General features: G+C 35.8%; 2 protein-coding genes across 7 annotated transcripts in view; one reads left to right on the top strand and one right to left on the bottom strand.

Annotated features, from left to right (window-relative positions):
* The window catches only part of CMSS1 (cms1 ribosomal small subunit homolog), a 378,726-nt gene that overhangs the window by 102,379 nt on the left and 262,811 nt on the right, over window positions 1–13,536 (bottom strand). The window contains exon 1 of one of the 6 annotated variants that reach the window (XM_038582595.1): window positions 7,714–7,765. The exons of the other annotated variants lie outside the window; for them this stretch is intronic. The gene's annotated coding sequence lies outside the window, so the exon portion shown is untranslated. Of the gene's footprint in view, window positions 1–7,713; window positions 7,766–13,536 lie in introns of those variants that run through there. 6 annotated transcript variants of the gene reach the window in all.
* The window catches only part of FILIP1L (filamin A interacting protein 1 like), a 298,240-nt gene that overhangs the window by 28,977 nt on the left and 255,727 nt on the right, over window positions 1–13,536 (top strand). The window lies entirely within an intron of this gene.

The following is a 13,536-nucleotide window of genomic DNA, read 5'->3' as shown; positions in this document are numbered from 1 at the left end:
AATGTTTCTTGCTTCATATGCTTTTTGCTTGACATAAGACTTCGACCTATGCGTGAATGCAGAAAAATCTTCACAACTACATCCCCCTATCTTCTTAAGGCTTTTAATTAAGTAAATCCAGTATTTATGTAAAATTAGCAAAACTAAAGAGGAAATTTAATTTTCAAGAAATTAGCCATTATTATTATAAATAGGAAAGAATTACAAAGCCATGTAAATTTCTTGGATAGTTTAGCTTGTAGATATGCATGTAGTAGTATTAGGAAAATTCAACTGAAGCCTAATAAATAAAATAATTTCTGTATGGCAAATATAGTCAAAAAATTGAAAGCAAATAAATAAATTACTAAATTTCTTTAAGCGACTGAGAACAAGGACTAGATATTGAAAGCATTAACAAAGTGGCTATGTTTAGACACCTAATTTTAACCATATCAGGTACATTTTTAATCTGGGATACTTTGCTAGCAGGAAATGGATAAAATGGTCCTTGATGATGCTTTGCAATACGGAAGCTTTATGAAGCAGAGGTGGGAAACCTCCTTATTTCATTAACCTCCTTATTTCATTACTTCCTCTCAGGAGAGTGTCAACCATAACTGATTCACACACATGTGAACTGTGACTTAACTGGTGTTTTTAAAAAACTGAGTTACAGGACAAAAAGATTCTTTCAAATATTTTTTAAAGTTTAAATGACAAAATGGAAGAAAAGACCTCATTTAATAACTATTACCTAGAGGAAAGAAACAGGCTCCACATTGTGATGAATTAAGGGGGTTAAAAGATGGAGAAAGAAAAATAGGAAGAAAAAGAAATTTCAGGGCAAAGAGGACAAGAAGATAGGTCAGAATTAGAGGACTAGTGGAAGCAATGAAGAGAGAAAGAAGTCTATAGAGGAGAGAAAGGGGAAGAACAAGAACCTGGTGTTCATTTAAGACTTTGGGAAACTGCTATGTCCCAACAATTTTGAAAATGCAACCATTTTCTCAGCATTTTATTATGAATTATCAGAGTATAAAATATATAAAAAATTTATTTTCCACAAACGTTAATATTTTGATATGTGAAAAAGAATGACTTAGGTTTTAGAAATTTATCTTGAAACCAGAAAGGTATCTGCCCATGTATCAGTTATGCCTTGATATATTCCCTTTGATAATTAAGAACTTACTTCATTGCATTATTTTAAAGTTTGCAGGTTCTCATTCCATAATCAGATGTTTTCATTCCATAATGCCTGAAGGCTACAGTGGAATCTTATATTAATTTCAGATATGAACTATTTTTTCCCTAACAAATCAAGCTTTTGATTTAGTTAGGACATGTTCAGGGAATACACATAATGGGGGCCTATCTTCTTTATTGTTTCCTCTATCCCAACAAGCTCTCAAATTTAATTGTAAAAACCTAGAGGAATAATTCTTTAAAATTTTCAGTTGAAAAGAGGAGAAAATCTTTGTGACCTTGGTTCAGTAAACTTTTTTTAGGTTTGTCCTTTGTCCTCTCCCCTAGCTCCTGCTCTCTCTCTCTCTCAAATAAATAAAAATCTTCAAACAAACAACAAACAAACAAACAAACAAACAAAAAACCTGTCCATAAACATTTATGTTGATTTTACTCATAATTCCTCCAAACAGAAGAGAACCCAAATGTCCTTCATCTGGTGAATAGATTAGCAAACTGTAATACATCTATATGATAGGACTATTACACAGCAGCAAAAAGGAACAACTGTTGGTACATGCAACAATTTAAACAAATCTCAAATATGTTGTGTCAAGGGAAAAAAAACAGATTAAAGGTGCTATGATCTTATTGATATCACATTCAGGAAAAGGTGAAATTAGAGGAGGAGAAAATAAAGTGATTGCCAGGGGCTGAGAGCTGGAAGAAGGGTTAATTTAAAAAGCCAGCAAGGGGGAACTTTTTTGAGTTAAACTATTCTCTATTTTGATTGTGATGATGGTTATATCACTGTATATGACAGAACTCTACACAAAAAAGTTAATTTTACTGTATGTAAATTTTTAAAAAGTGAAAAAAATGGGAGACTTGCTCCCAACTCTCCTGGGATTTTTATCAAAAATTCAAAGAGGTTTTACCCAAAATGATCCGTAGGTTATAATGGTTATAATGATCCGTTGGAATAGACACCATATTTTGGACTTTAGCCTGGTGAATGATTTTTAAATATTTAAGAATTATTTAAATTTTAAACAAGTATTGAGCATTACCTGGGGCCAGGTACCTGGGTAATGGTAACAATACAGACGTGAGTAGAGCTTGTTTTGGTCCCTATACAATGTTAGAACTAAAAGGACTTGTGCCAACAGGGAAGCTGAATCTTTCTTTCTTGGTAGCAGCACTTGAAATGATATAATCAATGATGTTGATGTACAAAAAAGCACAATTTTATGACTTTTCTGTCCCTTTATCTGTGGTGCTGATTGTTCTGCTTAATCAGCTAAAAAGGTTAACTACTTCAGATTGCATAAAATGAAACCACTATGGCAGATCAAAGCTTTCCTACACTGCCAGTAAGGAAATGCAACTATGCTATGTGCTTTATGCAGGTTTGCTGCTGAAAGGTACATGTTTATTTCATTAAAAGTTATTTTATTACCTGGGAGAAACCAAATGTCAAGTTTAGCTCTCTAACACAAATCATATTTTATCCAAATGCAGATGTACTTTTAACTACGGCAGCCATTTGATTAACTTGTCCAGTGACTAAACTTATGATCCACTATATTAAACATAGTGACCTTTATGCCAAAGAATCTAACCTGGAGCTAAGTTATCCATTAAAATCCAACCTGGGAGTATGTTACCCTTTATGAAAAAATAACCACCTCCGTTCCTGCTAGTGGAGGTCTGCAGAGAAATAGTGAATGAATAAAAAACGTATGTAATTTATTTGGCCACTTAGGAAGGAGCGCATCAACATGCATAGCTTTGACTCTCAGATGACAGACAAAAATGACAGAACACTGAGGTGGCTGAAGAATATTTCAGAAACATTTCAGTTGGAGGGAAAGTACTTAGTTCCCTCATGAGAGGTGGAATGCCTATGTTTGAGGATGTTACCTGCCCACATCTTAGGGCTGAGCTGACTTGTAGCATGGAAGAGGACCATAGGTGGGTCTTGGTGATAAGAGGGAGGAATGGGGACATTTTTTCTTCAGAGACAAAAGGAAATAGAAGATTTTTGATTGATGTGCAGTTTTGAGAAATCACAAGTACTTAGAAAAAGCATAGCCACAAATGGGCAACATGTGTATAAAAAGACTCTGCTATACAGTAGAAATCAGTCATTTTTTTCCTAAATTAGGAACCTAGTAAGAAATGAATTCTTAAAGGAGGAGGAAAGACATAGAATACTAGCCGCTTTGGTGTGAAATACTCTTACTAATTTAGAGTCATTCTGTGTACTATAATAAGCTGCAGAGGTATTAATGTTCTTTTCAGGCACATGATTACGGACTGCCTGCACAGTACAATCACCTTAAGCACATTTAAAGCAGTCCCATCCCCTCTAGTTCTAATTCTATTGAGCATGGTTGTGTCCAGGGATCAACAGCCTTTTCCCCAGCCCCCAAGTAGGCTCCATACCCAGCATGGGGCTTGAACTCAAGAGTTTAAGATCCAGAGTCCCATGCTCTACCTACTAGTAAGCCAGCCAGTTGCTCCCGGGCAACAGCAGTTTTCAAAGCTCCTCTCCTGGTTCCCTTGATTAGCCAGGGCTGTGAAGCACTATTTTAGGCGATAGGATCCGGTTGGAAGGATCAGCTGAGACCTTCAACCATGCATACATATTTAAAAATGTGCCACAATTCAACAAACTTGACAGAAAAATGTGAAGCTAAAGAGAAAGGGAATGAATTACTACACTGTAAAATAATTCCTAGATTCATTCTTTAAAAGTAGTTCTTTAAATACTGGCTGCTTTATAATTCATTAACTTGATGCTAAGCTGAGGTTAAATGGGAATAGGTATTTTAGCAGCCATATTTCACCTAAATTAATAAAAGGGAAGATCCAGGACCTCTGAGATGGTAATATGAGCCAACTAACAACTATGATTTGGTTTATAAATATTGTTTTCATCTGATGTTTCAGAAACACATCTAAGAGGAAAAAGTGAGGTCCACCTGTATATCCATATGCTTCTGCTTATATACCTAAGTGATCTCTCTAGTTTATGATTTAAAATTCCTTGTATGTATATATATATATATATATATATATATATATATTAAAAACCATAGCAGTTCCTTAGACAGGACCATCATAAGATTCTTTCTTTTCATGATACTATATTGTTTTCCAGTTTTTAGTGGATACTCCCTTTAAAGAAATATTTGAATCTTTTTAAGACATTACTAATTCTCTTTGAGTTTTTCAATGTATCTCAAAGTGCACCCAAAATGTAAATCTGCAAGCAGCCTTGATCAGAATTCCTAATTAGTATTAAATTAACCAGTTAGGTTGACCCAAGCTTATAAATATTTGCATACTTTTAAGTGTGTAACATCAAAAAATTTTCTCCCCAATGGGGTAGCGAAAAATAACAGGTGGGAGTCCAGGAGGGTCTTTTTAAATAAGCCATTCAAAAGGTTGGCATTAAACCTATTTATAATGTGCATTAAATAACAATATGAAGCTTTTGGTTAACTGAGGTAACATATGAGGAATCTAGAAGCTCAGATATGTAGTAAATGAAGGGTGGGGGGTGATGTCTCACAGTCTAAGGTTTTCCTTTAAAAACAGAGTACCCTTCTGTTGGCATAAAAGTAGCAGGGTAATTAGAGTCTTAATGCAGGCACTGTATTATTATATTCTCAGTTTTTATTTATAATTTTTTTAAAAATTTTTATTTATTTATGATAGTCACAGAGAGAGAGAGAGAGAGGCAGAGACATAGGCAGAGGGAGAAGCAGGCTCCATGCACCGGGAGCCCGATGTGGGATTCGATCCCAGGTCTCCAGGATCGCGCCCTGGGCCAAAGGCAGGCACTAAACTGCTGCGCCACCCAGGGATCCCTCAGTTTTTATTTAAATTCTAGTTACCTAACATGCAGCATAATATCAGTTTCAGGTATACAATTTAGTGATTCAATACTTACATACAACACCAGGTGCTCATCACAACAAGTGCCCTCCTTAGTCCTCATCACCTATTTCACCCATCTCCCACTCCCCTCCACTCTGGTAACCATGAGTTTGTTTGCTATTATTATTTTATGAAAGGAAGAAATAACACTAATTATCTATAACTTGGTGAAATGTTCTCTGTAAATCAATTGCAGAATACATAATTTTTATTTTGATAATTATGCTCATAATCTTAATACTTTTGATGTACTGTAGATCATCTATGGCAAGAATCAAAGAAATGGTGATGTTAAAAATATTTTTATCAAGTTAAAAACAGAGCTCAGAAATAAGTTAATACTAGTGCTTTTTTTTCCAATGTGACAGTAAATATACACCTCATATTTCAAGGGAGATTTAAAAAAAAGTATGGTTCTAAGCAAATAGTATTTTCTTCTTAGCAAAAATCATCTGCCTTTTATGGCATCAGAGATAACCATCAAATCAGGCAGGAATAAAAGTCACAATGATTATGATAGTCTAAAACAATGGTTTTGAAATTTTGGTGTGCATCAGAAGTACCTGGAGAGCTTGTTAAAATATAGGTTTATGGGCCTCACTCCTAGAGTTTCTGGGGCTAGGCCCCCAATTTTTCATTTCTAACAAGTTGCCAGATGATGCTAATCCACTGTTCCAGGCAACACACTTTGAAAAAACAAATTCTGAGAACTGCCTATGCAAAATAATCCTTTGGCAATTAACTAGTTGGTGAAGGCTTAGAAAAAAAAAAAGCAGCTACAGGTTCTACTCTTTTAAAAACATATTTCATTTATTTATTTTAGAGAGAGAGAAAGAGCACAAGTGGGGAGAGGGACAGAGGGAGAGAGGCAGGGAAAGGGAGAGAATTCCAAGAAGACTTCATGCTGAGCATTAAAGCCCAATGCGGTGCTTGATCCCCTGGATCCTGAGATCATGACCTGAGCCACAACCAAGAGTCCAATACTCAACCAACTGAGCCACTCAAGTGCCCGAAGCACTCTAGAGATTCTGTAAAAATTCTTTCTTTGAATCATTTTCTAGACAACTTTGACCCTCTCAGGTACTGACTGCCAACATGCCTGATCCTGAACAATAAAACCCACACATAACTTCTTAGAGTTTTAAATTGCTGCTAAAGAATTGTAATTTCATAAATATAGCTAGTCAAACATATACATTCTAAATTACTAGATTGAACTTGAACTTTTCTAAACATTAAAACCACAAGGACAAGACTCCTCCATTTATTCCTATTTCAAAACCACACGCAAGCTAATTCTATAGAATTTGGAATGTACAATAGGTTATTCTCACAAAATAAACCACAAGGGGTGAATTATATCTCTTCAAACTACGTGGTGTCTTAAGTCAACAAGGTTAAGTCTTCGACTATCATGCTGACAAGCAGATTTTGTGACATTTATGGACCTCACAGAAACAGAAACATGTAACAATAAATTTAAGCAAGAGTATAAAAAAATGGGTATGTTTGTGTGGTGTCTCTAAAGCCTCTCTAAAAAAAATTTGTCGGAGCTTCACTATGCAGCTACAAAGCAGTTATCCTGGGGGACTCTCCCAGAACTGCATTCTTCTGACCAGAAATATGGATACCATGCTTCTGTTAAGAGCTTTTATAGCTGGCTCCTGCCTCACCCAGATATTATGGGCCATGTTCTCCAAGAGATTTCTGGAAATGAATAATATCCTACTGGTAGAAGAGAATAAAAACCATTAACTAATTGGCAGCTTTAAGCTCTAAGTTTAGTGAGTGAGTTTTCTCATTGTAATGATAAAAAAACATTCTCTGTAACAGCATAGAGGAGCTCCTTTTAATTTTTGCTCTACTGTATTTGCAAATTCTTGCCTATGAACTCATATAAGTAGTATTTATTTTTTACATGTGCAGTTTCAGAACATTAAACAACATAGATTCCATCCCATGAATTCTACACAGTACATTTTATTCTATATGATTTTAGTTTAACAATAACATTCTTTTTTTTTAAAGATTAAATTTATTTATTTATGAGAGACACACAGAGAGAGGCAGAGACATAGGCAGAGGGAGAAGCAGGCTTCATGCAGGGAGCCTGATGTGGGGCTCGATCTCAGGACCCCAGGATCACGACCTGAGCTGAAGGTAGATGCTCAACCACTGAGCCAGAGGTGTCCCTAACAGAAACATTCTTGGCTTGTTGTAAACAATATAATGAAGAACCAAGAGGCTCTTGTATTTTACAACTTCATTCTAAAGATTCAGTATAACTAAAAATGTATATCTAGAAGCCTGCCAGTCTTGTGTAATTACACTTCCAGAATGTTATATAGTACTTTTTCAAAGATGGAGAAGGAATATCATAAGATATTGAGACAGTTCTTTTAAAAATAGTCTTAAGTCTAAATATGCCATGCCTCATACTCTAAAATGGTTCCCAATCAGAGGTATTTTGTCTCTGAGGGGCATTAGGCAATGTGTAGAGACATTTTTAATTGTCACACTGGGAGTACATAACTGCCATTTAGTGGGTAGAGACCAGAGATGATGCTAAACGTACTACATTGTACAGGAACAACTCACCCTAAGATTTATCCAGCACAAGTCATTAGTGCTGTTGCTGCAAAATCTTCCTCTAAAACAACAAAGAGAAAATATTAATAACAAAAATAATGAGATGTGATATAACATAGTAACCTAGTATTAACTATTTTGGTAAACATTCTATGATTTTCTTGTGTTAATGTATAAAACTAAAAATTCACCTTCTAGAGAACTTTCTGTGATGGTCAGTCACATTGGTAAAATCAAATTACACTGGCATGTAGGCTTCAAGGAGGCAATAATGGGGGTGCAGAAGCAAAGATAGAAGATCTCCGCCCCGATCAGGATCTTCATGAGCTGTTAATCCCTCAATTACCTATAGAGAGATCTTTCTACACAAATATGGATGGAAGATATACGGTGCCAAGTACAATCAGACTCTTTTAAGTGGCTGGCACTGGGAGATAAGATAAAGTCTGTCCAAGAGCATGACATTGGTTTTCAATGAATACTGTTAGGTTTCCAAGGACATAAATTAACCATCAGTATATTGGTTGGTTAATAATAAACAGTGGTATACAACCTGTTTTATATGAAAGGTGATCCACTGTTTTCATCTTTACTGCTACCTCAATTGCTTCTTGTCAATGAGGGAACAGGACAAGGCATTTAGCTTTCAAACTTTACCAGTTTTAGCCGTTCTAGACTTGGTAGAAGGAAATACAAGTTGGATTTCTCAAAATGTGGTCTACAGATTAGCAGTCTCTGTATCATTCATGGCATTAAATTCAGATTTCTGAGCTCTACCTCTCACTATAGAATTGGAATTGTCCAGGGGTACTTCGAGGAATCTGCATTTTAACATGGGGGACTTTTGATAAAACTCTCTGTGTAGGAATAGTCTGCTCAGGGAGAGTTAGAACTCTAAAGTTATTTTAAAAATATGGGTTCTTGTTGTTGTTGTTGTTATTTTTAATTTTTTCTTCTCAGCTAGCTTATGAGCACTTAAGAATAGTGGATAGTTTATTTCAGCAGAATGGAGCAAAAGTTAAAAGACGCTGTAAGACCAACGTTGAGACTGTGGTAATTTTTTGATGGGTTTAATTTCTCATGGTACATTCTGAGTTGCATGACCCATCTCCTTCAGTTTCTACTGTTTTTCAATATGTCAAAGCAATCTTTGATAGAGATTACATTATTCTATGTGAATTCATTATACTTTAATAAAACAAAAAGAAAAAAATGAAAAAAGCCCCCTATATCCATGTCTAATTTATTTTGTGGGCATTCTTTTTTTTTAACTTTTATTTATTTATGATAGTCACACACAGAGAGAGAGAGAGAGAGAGAGAGAGGCAGAGACATAGGCAGAGGGAGAAGCAGGCTCCATGCACCGGGAGCCCGACATGGGATTCGATCCCGGGTCTCCAGGATCGCGCCCTGGGCCAAAGGCAGGCATCAAACTGCTGCACCACCCAGGGATCCCCATTCTTTTTAAATAAGGGAGATAGCAAACCTTGATTTTTTTCCCTTAGGTTATCATAAGAATAATAAGCCATAGAATTCGTAAAATGATAGTAACCCCTCTGATCTGTGCTTTATTATGGAGTTAATTTATATTCTGAAATGTGAATAAAGGTAATTAATGTTTTGGGAATTCACATAGTATCATATAAAGTAATAGAATCCCACAATTAAGAGAGAATCAGAAGGATTTAGAAACTGTTCTCATTCCACACTCTTAAAAGAGTTCTAGTAATCACAAATGATATGGGCTGTATCTATTCAAAAATTTAAAAATCTACTTTTTTGATGATATGATAAAGTATTTCTTTTGATTTTTCATGAACTACAAAATAAATTCTACAAAGTGACAACATAAACATCACTTCAACTACAAAGGCATAAAATACTTCAAATGCAATATTTATATAATCAGTCAACAAATATTTACTAAGCAACTATATAGTGAATTAAAGATGGTGACAAATTCATTGTCATTCATTCTGTCAAGAGGTGTTGGTTATTTCCTCTTCCCTTGGATCTATGGGGGCCTTGTAACTGCTTTGACCAGCACAAAGTGTCAAAAATGACCCTCTGTCACTTCTAGGTGTAAGTTAGCCTCAAAAATGGACTGGCAGCTTTTACTTTGGTATTGCTGAAAGCAGTTACCATGCTGTAGAGAAGTCTGCTATAGACTGCTGGATGCTGGGAAGACCATGGAAAGAGGCCTTAGAAGATGAGGGGCCATATTTCATATTTCAGCCTCGGCAGAACTCTCAGATGAACCGTGATGCATGAGACTGGCTATACCATGTTGTGGAGAAGAGCCACCTAAGTACACCCAGTCATGAAACAATAAATTTCTATTGTTTTAAACCACTGTGTTTTGGAGTGGTTTGTTAAGCAGCAATAAAGAACTGAAACAACTATTATGTACTTTATTAGATGCTGTTCTAATTCTTAGAACTAAAACAGAAAAATGTAAACAAAATTTCTGTATTTGCTCTGTATTAATCAACTGTTGGCTAAAATACAAAGTTATATTTAGGCTGATATCTTTAGGTTGATATTAAAGGTTGTATTTCTAGTGGACATTTCATTTCAATAAAAACTATTATTTTCTTTCCAACATGCATTGAGACATTGAAACTTCATTTATGTTCTTTCTTTGGTTGTTCCAACTGAGTAGTAGGACCAAATACATAACTACTAGTATGATATCATGATATCTGTATCCTAAAATGCTAAGATGAAATCGTTATCAAACCAGAGTGTATTATTTTTTATTATTATTTATATTATTATTATTTTATTATTTGTATTATTATTTTTATTATCTTTTAAAAAGCCCAATTCTAAATTCTAAATAGAATAGCTTAACACTATTAGAATAATTAACAATCTTTTAGCTGGCCATTATACTATTGACATTCTATTTTAGAGTCTGAATAAATGAAACTGGTTTTCCCCAAACTCTATTTTAACAACTGCTTTATGATTCTTTTACAAAAACTTCTCAATATTCACAAATCAATCCACATGATAGAGCACGTTAATGAAAGAAACGATAAAAATCATATGATCATCTCAATACATGCAGAAAGAGCATTTGATGAAGTACAATATCCATTTGTGATAAAAACTCTCAACAAAGGAGACTTATTATTCTTAATGAACTTATTTTGTTCTGTATTATCGACATTCCAAGTTAAGTCTTAGTGATGAAGGTCATCTTTTAAATTTTTTTTAAAAAAGATTTATTCATTTTAGAGAGAGAGAGACACACACACACACACAGACCTAGAGTGAGTGGGAGGTGGGGCAGAGGGAGAGAATCTTCAAGTACCCCCCCACTGCCCAAGCATGGAGTCCAATGCAGGCCTTGACCCCACGACCCTGAGCTGAAGCCCTGAGATCACTACCTGAGCTGAAACCGGGAGGTGGATGGTTAAGTAACCGAGCCACTCAGGTGCCCTGAAGGTTATCTAATATATAATTCTTTTACCTGGAATGTTATTCTTCTCCCCTCACCATTTACCTAAATCCTCTTTATCTTGAATACACACTGCTTTGCATTAACTTTTTATTCTATAAACTCCTTGAAGGTTTAATTCAACCTACTTATTGTTTAACTGCTTTTAGTTTTTTGAATCTGGTTGCTATCTCAAAACACTCCCAAGAGAGGTGCAAACATTTCCGCTTCTTTGATTGTAAGAGAGAAATTTTTAGTCTTCTCCTCAGGGCCTACTTAAAAATACCATGCATCACTGGGCACTCACAAGGATAATGGCAGAGTCTCTGCATAATGGTGTGTTGCCATTTGCTCAAAACCAGGAACAATGTGTAAAAGTCTGTTTTTCCCAAGATCTTTGCATGTCAAGTAAGAAGTATTCTAGCATCCACTCTTCTTTCAAAGGATGCAAATTTCAAAACACAGCTGTCTGTGACCTTGGGAGACCTAACCAGAATTTGCAAACAAGCTTATGTAAGCGTCCCCTGGCCAGCCTTGTAAAGGCCTCTCTAAGTAAATGAGGGTTCTACTTTCTTTTTGGAAATGAGAGTTTTGATTTCTACATGTAATAGCAAGGGGTCTTCTGGGGAGAGGCATCTCCTGCCTGAACTGTAATTTGAAAAGTATCCTTTGTCTGTATTGTATCCTTGATTATAGAAGATGCAATGCTATGAAAGAAGCCATAGCACAGCTGTAAAACAATGCTTGCATAATGCCTAGTGAGAAAAAGTTCAGAAACCTGAGTAGACATTACATTAATAAGTTCCTCAAATGGCACTTTATAAATGTGGAGATGGGAGGAGACACAGAAGTGGAGCCAAACAATATTAATAGATCTGTGGAGATTAGAAATATGGATAGTAAGAGTACACACTGAGTTCAGTCTGGCAAAATACAATGACGTCCAAGCATCCAGGAAAAACATTACTCAGAAGATTGACATTTACTGGATGGAACCTCAAAAGCATGTCAAAAGCAACTGGATAGATATTGTAATCCATAGAATAGATAGATTTTGCAATGCAACAGAAAAGCAAAAAATAAAAGTCTATGTCAAGCTGCCTGTCAGAGGGCTTCAGCCAATGCTGAAAGTCGTTTAAAAAAAAAAAAAGGTGGATAAAAACAACTCAGTTCTTGGGTCCAAGAGTGTGAGCACTTGGGCTTCTGCTTTGGATTTCAATAGTCTCTCAGAAAGACTGAAAAGCACATAAGAGGCCTTTAGAAGGGAAATGAAAAATTAATGGAAATAGGCATATGATGAGATTCAAGGAATGAAATAGAATAAACTCTGCTGGGCAGTGATAAAAAGAGATATTTAACTCTGATCAAAATTATTGTTGGGGCACCTGCCTGGCTCGGCTGGAAGAGCTCTTGCTTTTGGGGTTGTGAGTCTGAGCCCCATGTTGGGTGTAGAGATTACTAAAACTATATATAATTAAAAAATTATTGTGTGCATTTGTTTTGTTTTCAAGTTTATTTACTTTTTTTGGTAATTTATACACCCAGGATGGAGCTTGAACTCATGACCCTACCCTGAGGTCAAGAGTCACATGCTCTTCCAACTGAGCCAGCTAGAGGCCCCTGTTTACATTTTAAGGGTGTTCCAGGAAAGATTATTAACAAATATATTTTAGTTATACATATGGCAGATGAAAAAGTGAATTTACCAGAAGCCCCAGCCTTTCACAAAGCCATGTAGTTGAGAAAAGATTTACAATCACAGAATTTTAAGGGAGTGATCTTTGAGATGACCTAGTTGGTCTTCAAAGTGAGGTGTGAGGGCCAGCTAATTCAGAACTACCTGGAGAGCTTGTTACAAAAGATTGCTGAGCTCCTATTAGTACAGCCCTCCTGAATCCTAATACCTAAGGGCTACTGGCCTGAGAAGTTGCCTAAGTTTAATGGCCTCTGTCTATAGATAAGGAAACAGGCCCAGAGAGATAGGATGCGGAAGGTCAGGTACGAGAGTCCCAGTTCCTGGTCCAAGGCTGTTTTCACTAGTCTGGAATGAAACTCTTCCTAAATCTTCCCAAATTGCCTTTATATTGCATGTTTTTGTCTGAGAATTTAATCCATAATCTAATCACAGCTCCATTTAATTCTTGGGTAATAAGAAATGGAAGACAGAAGAAAAGAGAGAACAAAGATTAGGCAGGAAGTAGAAAGGAAAAACAGGAGCAGTAGCAGAAATGATTAGCATCTGATTAAGATGACATAGTATTTATATGTGTGAAGTTAAATCATAGTCTGAACAGAAAGGCACTCAGTCCATTGCACTGTCTCCCCCATGCCCTCCCAAAAAACACCCAGACACTTAGAAGGAAAAAGAAGTAAACTGGCCCTAACAG

This window comes from Canis lupus, chromosome 33 (genome assembly GCF_011100685.1).
Source record: "Canis lupus familiaris isolate Mischka breed German Shepherd chromosome 33, alternate assembly UU_Cfam_GSD_1.0, whole genome shotgun sequence".
NCBI lineage: Eukaryota > Metazoa > Chordata > Mammalia > Carnivora > Canidae > Canis > Canis lupus.
Note: the sequence above shows the minus strand (reverse complement) of the source record. Positions and strands in the feature narration are given on the sequence as shown.